Source organism: Gekko japonicus, unplaced genomic scaffold, assembly GCF_001447785.1.
Source record: "Gekko japonicus isolate JY-2015 unplaced genomic scaffold, Gekko_japonicus_V1.1 scaffold4983, whole genome shotgun sequence".
Classification (NCBI taxonomy): Eukaryota; Metazoa; Chordata; class Lepidosauria; order Squamata; family Gekkonidae; genus Gekko; species Gekko japonicus.
The window spans coordinates 30,401-42,327 of NW_015159860.1; the positions used below are offsets into that span (position 1 = coordinate 30,401).

Consider the following 11,927-nt stretch of genomic DNA (forward strand, 5'->3'; position numbering starts at 1 on the left):
CCTCCAGGATCTTAGGTTAAAGCTTGCGGCTCTTTAGCTTGGAGAAACAACGGCTGAGGGGAGACATGATTGAGGTTTATAAGATTATGCATGGGATAGAGCAGGTTGAGAAAGAAGTCCTTTTCTCCCTTTCTCACAATACAAGAACTCGTGGGCACTCCGTGAAATTGCTGAGCAAGCAGGTTAGAATGGATAAAAGGAAGTACTTCTTCACCCAAAGAGTTATTACCTTTTGGATATGCTCCTGCAGAGTGCAAGGGGTTGGGACTAGATGACATGCAAGGTCCCTTCCAACTCTAACATTCTATGATTAACACATGGAATTCACTGCCACAGGAGGTGGTGGCAGCTACAAGCATGGACGGCTTCAAGAGGGAATTAGATAAACATATGGAGCAGAGGTCCATCAGTGGCTATTAGCCACAAGGTATCGGTAGGGGCTCTGGGGCAAGTGATGCTCTGTCTTCTTGGTGCTTGGGGGGGTTCAACAGTGGGAGGGCTTCTAGTGTCCTGGCCCCACTGCTGGACCTCCTGAGGGCACCTGTTCTTTTTTGCCGCTGTGTGACAAGAGTGTTGGACTGGATGAGCCACTGGCCTGATCCAACATTGGCTTCTCTTATGTTCTTATGAAAACTCTTTTGATTTCATTTCAACCCATTGGTTCTGGTCCAGCCTTCTGGGGCAAGAGAAGACAACTCCATACCATCTTCCACATGACAGCCCTTTAGGTCCTTGAAGATGGTTATCATATTTTTGTTGTATTGTTATGTTGTAAAGTGCATGGAAGTCTATTGCATCTTGTATACGGTGATTCAGTAATACAAATACAAGTTTCAAGAAAATAGCATTTATTACGGTATAAAAATAAGGTTGACCTTATATGTTTGGCAAGCCACATGGACAGTGTTTCCTTTTCTTCTGTCATTTACACGCTGTGTACCCCTTCCGTATTGTTCAGTCTTCCGGGTTCCTAGAGCTGTCTCTGGGTTACAAATGATTTCCAGACTGCAGAGATCAGTTCCGCAGGGTAAAATGGCTCAGGTTGAGGGGGACTCTAAACCATTATACCTGGCTGAGGTCCCTCCACACCCTGTGCTGTCCCCTTCCTAGGCTCCATCCCCTCGCTGTTATTTGTACGTTTTTATTCTTATATGTTTTTGGTCCCTCTTTTGCAGTTTCAGATGTTTGGGAGACGGAGAGTGAGAAGGAACCAGGAAGGAGAGTTATGGAAAAGGACAACAATCTGCAGGGGGAAGCAAAATCGGGGGGTCAAGTGGTACCAAAGAGACATTGCAGAAGGAAAAGGGAGCCAAAGCGGAAGCAAAGGAACGCACTGGTGGCCTGTCAGAGCAGAAATCAGCCTGAGGTCTCAGCCCAAGATGGAACAGGGAAGAGGAAGAGAAGGCCTAATGGTGCCATGAACAAAAAAAGATTCAACTGCAAATTCAGTGATAAAATACATCACAATGCAAATCAGAAGATTCCTACTGGGGAGAAGCCATTTAAATGTTTGGAGTATGGAAAGCGGTTCTCTCAGAGTCGCCTCCTAAGAAAACATCAAAAAATCCCAACTGGGGATAAACCATATAATTGCTTGGAGTGTGGGAAGTATTTCCCTGATAATGTCCACCTAACTGCACATGAAATGATTCATGCTGGGGAGAAGCCATTTAAATGCTTAGAATGTGGAACGTGCTTCTCTAGGAATTACCATCTAAGTACACATCAAAAGATTCATACTGGGGAGAAACCGTATAAATGCTTGGAGTGTGGAAAGTGCTTCTCTCAGAGTAGCCACCTAAGGAGACATCAAAAGATTCACACAGGGGAGAAACAATATAAATGCCTGGAGTGTGGAAAGTGCTTCTCTCAGAGTAGCCATCTAAGGACACATGAAAAGGTTCACACGGGGGAGAAGCCATACAAATGCTCAGAGTGTGGAAAGTGCTTTCCTCTGAACGGCGGCCTAACTTCACATAAAAAGGTTCATTCCGGGGAGAAGCCATATAAATGCCTGGAGTGTGGAAAGTGCTTCTCTCATTGTTTCCACCTAAGAAGACATCGAAAGGTTCACACGGGAGAAGCCATATAAATGCTCGGAGTGTGGAAAGTGGTTTACTCAGAATGGCGCCCTGACTGCACATCAGAAGATTCATACAGGGTAGACTTCTGGGGAAAATGGCAACTTGAAGGGAGCACTTTTCAAAGGCTCCAGACCTGTCTCGCTGTTGGAGGTACTATGTCAGGAAAGGAGAGGATTTATTTCTCTATCCTTACCTTTCCCCCATGGGGAAGACCCAACTGACAGGTGAACCCCTGGCCCCCCCCTGATATTTACAGCTCCACTGGGTTCTCATTCCAGCAGGGGCAGAGGAGAAAAGGTGGGCTTCCGCCGCAAAAGTTGACCTCCTCAACTTTTGATAACTTCTCTCTCTTTTTCCTTTACATTTTACCAGATTACAGCCTTAACACAGGAGATTAGCATGGAGGCCCTGGTGTCAGCCACTGCCAAGTCGGCCTTTTATCATCTTTGGCTGGCTCGGCAGTTGGTCCCCTTCCTTAACCGCGATGACCTGGCCACAGTGATCCATGCAACGGTCACCTCGAGGCTAGACTACTGTAACGTTCTCTACATGGGGCTGCCTTTGTCGCAAATCCGGAAGCTGCAGCTAGTGCAGAATGCTGCAGCCAGGCTGTTGATGGGTCTCTCTAGGCGGGATCACATCTGGCCTGTGCTGAAAGCACTGCACTGGCTGCCAATGGCGTACCGGATTCGCTTCAAAGTGCTGGTTTTAAAGCCCTATATGGCCAGGGTCCGGCTTACCTAAGGGACCACCTTTCCCCGCATGTTCCCCCAAGGGCACTACGGTCAGGGAATCAAAATCTCCTGGATATTCCAGGCCCCAGGAACATCAAATTTGCTGTCACTAGGGCCAGGAAATTTTCAGTGGCAGCTCCTACCTGGTGGAATGAGCTCCCAGAAGAGATCTGGGCCCTGCGGGACCTTGTGCAGTTCCGCAGGGCCTGTAAAACGGAGCTCTTCCACCAGGCTTTCGAGTAGGAGCTGCAACCACCACTATTCCACCACCGCCTCCCTTATCACCACACTTTGACTATCGGTTGAGTGGGCATTATCGGGGGCGCGAGATGTTCCTGGCAGTGCTACTGGGACGTATATTGCTGATCTACTGTTCTGGCATGAATAATTCTAGAATCCCATCTTGAAATTCATGGTTAAGTAATTTTGGAGCACCGTTATTTTTAATGAATTGTAGATATTGTATTTTATATTGTTCTTATATTGTCGTACTGTTTTAACCTGACATCTATGCCTCTTGTGAGCCGCCCTGAGCCTTCGGGGAGGGCGGGATATAAATTCAAAGATAAAAATAAAATAAAATAAATACAATGTTTTAAAAATATTGACACAGACCTTCTAAACCTGCTATAGATAGATGTATCGATCCACCCCCACACACACAGTTTAAAAACCTTTTCCTATTTAATTTTAAAGATTTTTATTCGGATTATTTTTATCTTTCCTATTTTCTTTGTCCTTTGCTCTCCCCCCTTCCATTCCCTTTCCCTCATTATTCCCCTCCCTGCGTTATTAATTTTAAATTTTAATAGATGACAAAGGAACAGTTCTCTTGGTGACATATTTTTTTTACACTTAGAATATTCATTATTTACCACAAGCCGCATGAATAGACAAGCTACTTTTCTTATTCACATCACTCTTCTTTAGAGTATGTTACTATATGCACACACACACCCTTTTTATTTTTCTCAACATCGTGCAAAGGTGACCCCTACTTCTCCATGCAGGGAGTGTGATGCAGGACTTCTGCGCCCCGTGGCTGACCTACCTGGAGGTGGAGGTAGAACAGGACTGGGGTGATAATCCCTGGTGAGACAGGAGAGCATTCTGTTTTTTCCTGTGGCTTCGAAGGCTCAGACTGGAGCGTGTAAATCAAAATGGAGGTTTCTATCATTGTGGCCATTTTTCTTCCCCTCTCTCCATAGAAAGCAGAGATGAGAATCCAGCTCTTCTGGGGTAGCAGGACCAATAAGTCAACCCAGTCTGAGAAATTCTTTTGCGCTGATGGAAGAAGTAGATATTGAGGCACGGTGCAAAGCTGAGACGACTAAAATTTGTGTGGAAGGCCACTGAAGACAAAGTGTTGACCTGCTAACGGGTTCATGAATGGTTTGCTGTGTTTGTCTGTCTTGCCTTTCATTATGTTATACCTGTTCTCAAGTATCATTCCCAGTTTTGGGAGCCTTTCAATTATTTATCTTTTACTTATTAAATTTATACCCCCGCCCTTCCCAGCGAGGCAGGATCAGTGTGGCGTTTCCTCTGTTTTATCACTTTATTAAATGGAATTGTTCTTAGTTATTTATGACTTTATTAAAAGCAAGGATAACGACTTACTATTGATACGTATCCTAGGACTCCTCATATTATTTTTAAAAGCAAAAGGCTCCATCGCTCTGTGGTAGACATGAAATCTCAGAAAATAAGGCTAAGTGCCTCAAAATTCAAGTGCCAAAAACATAGTGAATCAGAATATCCTGGAATTGGCACTCCCCCGGAGACCACCTACCTCACCCCACCCCTGCATTTTCTGTTGGATGCTGTGTTTGTCTACGGCACACATGACTCATCCGTTGGCCTCTTGCTTCAGGAAGACGGCAGGAGTTGCTTTGTTCCTAAGGAAGGGAATTAGACAGTCAGCTCACCACATCCTTCTGCTGCTTGTGACGGAAGCAGTTTACAGACTAGGACAGGCCCTTTCTTGACTGCCCATTGGATAAATTTGGGGAATTCTCTTTAAAGCCTGAAAATTACCATGTCTGTTTGTTTATTTATTTATTTCTTACTTAAATTTGTACCTCGCCTAAGGCTCAGGGTGGCTAACATTATAAAATATACAGTACAGTAAATAGTGGTTTGGTGTCATGGTTAAGTGCGCGGACTCTAATCTGGGAGGACTGGGTTTGATTCCCCACTCCTCCACTTGCACCTGGCTGGATGACCTTGGGCAAGCCATAGTTCTGATAAGAGCTGTTCTTGAAAAAAGAGCAGTTTCTGTCAAGAGCTCTCTCGGCCCCACCTACCTCGCAGGGTGTCTCTTGAGGGGAGGGGAAGGGAAAGGGGTTTGTGAGCCGCTCTGAGACACCTTTGGATAGCGAAGGGCGGGGTATAAATCCAATCTCTTCTTCTACAGTAAATATATATTAAAAATTAAAACTGACATCATATAAATTGCTAGCGACTAACTTGTGATATTAAAGATGGCCGTATACACTGTATAATTCCAGGCACCAGGTTCCATTCTCAATAGATTGTTACAGTTGGTAAACGATGTTAATAGTAACCACGATGATAATTATGGTAAAGTTGGTGGTGGTGGTGGCAGCTCCTAGTTGAAGGCCTGGTGGAAGAGCTCCATCTTGCAGGCCCTGTGGAACTGTATGAGGTCCCGCAGGGCCCTGATCTCATCCGGGAGCTCATTCCACCCCTTTCATCCCCAGCCAGGGGTCTCACAACTCTGACCTCTCCCGGAGGTAGAGTTAAACCACCCTACCACACTGCCAGGCAGAATCATAGTGTTAGAGTGGAAGGGACCTTGCAGGTCATCTAGTCCAACCCCCTACACTGTAGCCGAAAGATAGCCCTACAACATACCCGAAAGATGGTCGATCAGTGTTAAGTATGCAACTCAACAACGAAGTAAGTAACAAAGTGAATCAGCTTTATTTGAGAACGAGAACTTCCAAAGATCACACAGCATCAAAGGACACGACAACACACAACAGAACGACAGTGGAGCATAGCTCCTTTTAAACTCACCCAGGCTGGTGTAGCCACGCCCTCACATAGTTAAGGTCCAATCGTATTATGACGACAACAACCAATAAACACAGTTCCCTTCAGCATAGTTCTCTTACATCTGATTACTTCTGGTTACATCTGATTACATCTGGTTACTAAACATGCTTCAGCCAATAGTGTTGTTCCAGATTACAATCCGTCTGAGGTTTCAAGCTTACATTACAAGTCAATGGTACAGACAGAACAATCTGCTTCTGCTTAAAAACATCCAGCGAAGGAGCCTCCACCACCTCCCGAGGCAGACTGTTCCACTGCTCAACGACTCTTGCAGTTAGGCAGTTTCTCCGGATATTTAGCCGGTAACGACTCCCTTGGAATTCCCATTCATTAGACCTAGTCTTACAATCCAGAACAAGAGAGAGTAGATCTGCTCCATCTTCTACATGACATAAGAACATAAGAGACGCCAATATTGGATCAGGCCAAAGGCCCATCCAGTCCAACACTCTGTGTCACACAGTGGCCAAAAGTAACAGGTTCCTTCAAAATTTGAGGACTGCAATCATGTCCCCTCTAAGCCTTCTCTTAGGTACAAAAAATCAAAGGCACAGATATAGAATAAGAACATAAGAGACGCCAATGTTGGATCAGGCCAAGGGCCCATCCACTCCAACACCCTGTGTCACACAGTGGCCAGAAATACCAGTTGAAGATAGAGCCATGTGAAGTGCGCTCAATGTTTCTTTAACGATAGCAATAATGTTATAAATATGAAAATTACAAAAATGATACTAATACACTCAAATTGTAAATCCAGTTATAGAAGGTAACAAAGACGGCGGGACGGTGGTCTTCGGAATGTGATGCCGTTTCGACAACGTCTTCTTCTGACCAAGAATCTATAAGTGGATGACGTATGGAAAGTTGCACTTCAATAGAAAAGCTACCCGATTCATATGGAGTTCAATGACATTTTCCACCTATTTCATTGCACTAGTATTGGGAAAAATTTCTCTCAGACCAAGTAAAGCTTATGTAAAGAGAAATTACCCTGCTAATCCACAAGTTCTTCGGCACTCCTTGTTCACTGCCACTTTAGAGACCTCTGCGACTGTTCTCTGGCAGTTTAGTGAGATTTATCTCCTTTTAGGTCATAAATCCTTTGTCAATTCGGAGCGGGGGAGCGACAGCGTCTATTCCTCAGAGCATGCGCACAACAACCCCTCCCAGGGCCCCTTTTCCTTTGAGGAGGTGGCCGTGTATTTCACCGTGGCAGAGTGGGCCCTGCTGGATCCGGGACAAAGAGCTCTCCACAGGGAAGTCATGCTGGAGAACTATAAGAATGTGGCCTTTCTGGGTAAGGATTCTTTCATTGGTGCCAAAGGTGCAAATTACTGCCAGGGGGATGAGGCGTGAATGTTGAATAGAGATATACCATTTTGAGGTCTGTCCTGCTACTTGGGGAGGGGCTGTGGCTCACTGGCAGAACATCTGCTTTGGCATGCAGAAGTTCTTAGGTTCAAACCCTGGCAGCACCTCCAGTTAAAAGGATCAGGTAGGAGGTGATGTGAAAGACCTCTTCTTGAGACCCTGTAGAGCCACTGCCAGATTGAGTAGACAATACTGGCTTCAGTGGACCAAGGGTCTGATTTGGTATAAGTCAGCTTCCAGGGGCCATTGAGGCATGAGGGGATGATGAGAGATCTATAGAAAGACTCTGGAAGGGGCCAGATCCTCATTTTTCTGTTGCCAACCTTACAACACATCTAGCTCCTGGATGGGGTTAGAAACATCCACTCTGCCTGTGATCTGGAAATGATCCCGTCAAGAACCAAAGCCTGGATCCCCCCTGGGATCACTACTCTTTGTGCCTGAGCAGCAACCGGTTCAGAGGGTTCATAAAGAGAGTGCACACAAGTAAAGCGGACCCCTTTTAGAAATACATTAAAGTTTATTAAGGATTTAAAAAGGAGACATCACTAAACAGCACCTTTTGTGCAGCTCAGCCAAAGAAAAACAAGAAAAGCTACCTGTTCCCCTTACCTGGATAGCCTAGGTGCGCCCGATCTCATCAGATCTCAGAAGATAAGCAGGGTTGACTCTGGCAAGTACTTGGAAGGGAGACCTCCAAAGGAATACCAGAGCCGGAAGGCCAGGGGAAGGTGTACTACCATGGCATGAACATAAACTTAGCCTGGCTTCCCTCTGGTCTGTACCCTATTATAATCCTATAATTTTAGGATGCATTAACAGAAGCATTGTGTCCAGATCACGGGAGGTAGTAGTTCCACTCTATTCTGCTATGGTCAGGCCTCTCCTGGAGTACTGTGTCCAGTTTTGGGCACCACATTTTAGGAAGGATGTTGACAAGCTTGAGCATGTCCAGAAGAGGGCAACCAGGATGGTGAGAGGGCTGGAATCCAAGTCTTATGAGGAAAGGCTGAAAGAGTTGGACATGTGTAGCTTGGGAACGAATCATATAATGTTAAGAGTTGGAAGGGACCTTGCAGGTCATCAAGTCCAACCCCCTGCACTCTGCAGGAGCATAGCCGAAAGAAAGCCCTACAACATACCCGAAAGATGGTCGACAAGCTTCTGCTTAAAAACATCCAGCGAAGGAGCACCCATCACCTCCCGAGGCAGTCTGTTCCGCTCAACCACTCTTACAGTTAGAAAGTTTCTCCTGATATTTAGCCAGTAACGACTCCTTTGTAATTTCCCCCACAGCCCTTCAAATATTTGAAGACTGCAATCATGTCCCCTCTAATCCTTCTCTTTCCCAGGCTAAACATACCCAACTCTTTCAGCCTTTCCTCATAAGACTTGGATTCCAGCCCTCTCACCATCCTGGTTGCCCTCTTCTGGACACACTCAAGCTTTTCAATATCCTTCCTAAAATGTGTTGCCCAAAACTGGACACAGTACTCCAGGTGAGGACTGACCATAGCAGAATAGAGTGGAACTACCACCTCCCTTGATGTGAACACAATGCTTCTGTCAATGCATCCTAATATTGCATTAGCTTTCTTCACAGCCACATCGCACTGCAGGCTCATTATGAGCTTGTGATCAACTAGAACACCCAGATCCCTTTCACATGTGCTGCTGTCAAGCCAAGTCCCTCCCATTCTGAGCGGGTATCCTTTCTCACCAAGGAACCATCCTGGGCAGGGTGGGAGGGGGGCTCTTGGTAGTTGGTGATTCAATCCTTAGGCAGGTAGACAGCTGGATGGCGCACCCACGTACTGGCCATATGGTGAATTGCCTCCCTGGTGCGAAGGTAGCAGACATTACGCATGTTTTAGATAGGCTGGTAGATAGTGCTGGGGAGGAGCCAGTGATCGTGGTGCATGTCAGCACCAACGATGTGGGGAAATGCAGTCGTGAGGTCCTGGAGGAGAATACCCTAGGTCCCCCAGGACAGACTCCAGAATGTGTTAATTGGTAAATTGTGAGAACCTGTACATAGTTGTGTAACCAGGAGGGAGAGGGGATTAGGAGGGTGCTGACAGCCTCTGGAATATTCCATCAAGGAGGACCCTTGATTGAGTCATTATAACCACCTGACCCTAGAGAGGTAGAAAATATAATACGGGTATAGACCAGAGGGAAGCCACACTACCTTTATGCTCATGCTATGCCAGTACACCTTGATATCTGAAGATTTTCACATCATTATTAACAAGTGTTATAGGTCAATAGGAAGCAGGGTCGGCAGGATCTTTGTTGTGTTTCGGAATGACTACTATCTAGGATTCTGACCAGGAAAGAGGTAAGCTCCCTGATCAAAGGATATTGTCACAGACACTTAGAAGAGGTTCCACCAATATAGAGGAGAAGGTTTTATAAAATTCAAGTGGTAACCCATCAAGTCCTGGTGTCTTGTTCAACTTTAGGTTCGTGATCGTGTCTTGCAATTCTTTCAAAGTTATGGGGCGGTCCATAAGTTCTTTGTAAGATGTGGAGAGACGATTTGAAAAGGAAACTGGATTTAAATAGGAATTGACAGAAGATGAGTCAGGTTTAGTAGAGCTATAGAGCTTTCCATAAAAGGTAGCAAAGGTATTGCCGATTTCTGTAGATGTATAAATGGATAACTGGGATCCAAGATGACTGCAGACGGTGACTGCAGCCATGAAATTAAAAGACACCTGCTCCTTGGGAGGAAAGTGATGGCAAACCTAGACAGCATAATAAAAAGTAGAGACATCTCCCTGCCAACAAAAGTCCATATGGTCAAAGCAATGGTATTCCCAGGAGTCACGTATGGCTGCAAGAGTTGGACTATAAGGAAGGCCAAGTGCCGAAGAATAGATGGTTTTGATTTATGCTGCTGGAGAAGACTCTTGAGAGTCCCTTGGACTGCAAGGAGATCAAATCAGTCCATCCTAAAAAAAAAAATCACCCCTGACTGTTCCCTGAAAGGCCAGATGCTGAAGCTCAAATACTTTGGCCACCAAATGAGAAGGGAGCACTCACTGGAGAAGACCCTGATGCTGGGAAAGATCGAAGGTAAAAGACAGGGACAGCAACGGATGGGATGGTTAGACAGTGTTATCGATGCATCAAACATGAAATTAAGCAAATTCTGGAGGACTACAGAAGACAGGAGGAACTGGCGTGATGTGGTCCATGGGGTCATAAAGAGTCGAACTGGACTGTGTGACTGAACAACAGCAACATAATGGATAACACCCGTATGGTCATGAACGGCTCTTGCATAGGAAGATTTCTTCTTGACTTTTACCCGCCATACAAGAAGCTGAATGTTTTTAGAGGATTTTTGCCACAGATGTTGTTTTACAAAGAGCAATTTTTTTTCCTGATCTGTGTGGTTTCCAAAGCCTCTAGGATCTTCCGTTCGGCTAAGAGTTTGGTGTCTTCCCTCCGAACGTTTGTGTTCTGCTTCTAATTGTGCAATCCAGTCCAGTGTTTCTACTCGAATCCTGTCTTTTTCTTTTCTCGGGTGTGATGTTGATGAAAGGATTGACCCCCTTAACACTGCCTTCATCGCATCCCATAGCACTGGAGGAGAGATTTCTGTAGAAGCATTTTCTTTGAAGAAATTTTGAATGTCCAAACTCAGAGTCTCCCTCACCGATTGTTGCAATAAAATGTTTTTGTCTATAGTCCATTGTCTTTCTGTATATTCACCTGATGAAAGCGTAAACTGAACCATGCATGATCTGTCAGGTGTCTAGTACAGTAATTTGACTTCGACAAGAAAAACCACATAAATACAAAGGGTTTTAAAAGGGGGATTATATTTCCTTATTTTAAAAGAATTATGAAGCCAGAATGCCAGCAGGGGGTTGGGGGCTATCCAGTGTTTTGCACGGAGTGTCACATGTATGACTATCTGCCCACTGGACAGAAGTCTTGGGTGTGTGCCCGGTGCTAGGAGCTCCTGGTTCTCAGGGAACGTGTGTGCTCTCTTGAGGCCAAGGTGGCTGACCTGGAGAAGCAGAGACAGTCAGTTAGGCGCACAGGAAAGACTCTCAGGGACTTGATAGATATGTCCCATTCTGGATATGGCAGCCCCGCTGCTGTCAGGGAGCATGAGGGTCAAGGAGAAACAGGGCACCGTGCTGAGGATAAGGGGAATGTGCCCTCAGAAGGGACCTCTTCCCCAGCTGGTGAACGGGTATCCTTTCGCACCAAGGAACCATCCCTGGGCAGGGAGGGAGGGAGGGAGGGGGGCTCTTGGTAGTTGATGATTCGATCCTTAGGCAGGTAGACAGCTGGGTGGCGAACCCACATACTGACCTTATGGTGACTTGCTTGCCTGGTGCGAAGGTAGCGGACATTACGCGTGTTTTAGATAGGCTGGTAGATAGTGCTGGGGAGGAGCCAGTGGTCGTGGTGCATGTCGGCACCAACAATGTGGGGAAATGCAGTCGTGAGGTCCTGGAGGAGAAATTTAGGCTGCTGGGCAGGAAACCTAGGTCTAGGACCTCCAAGGTAGCTTTCTCAGAAGTGCTACCTGTTCCACGCGCAGGGCTGGAGAGACAGGCACAGATCAGGAGTCTCAATGCGTGGATGAGACAATGGTGTAGGGGGGAAGGGTTCAAGTTTGTTAGGCACT

The 11,927-nt window shown here is 45.9% G+C and overlaps 1 pseudogene; it reads right to left on the reverse strand.

Moving 5' to 3' along the window:
* Window positions 1-4,667: 4,667 nt before the first annotated feature.
* LOC107107740 overlaps window positions 4,668-11,927 on the reverse strand; it is a 10,951-nt pseudogene continuing 3,691 nt past the window's right edge.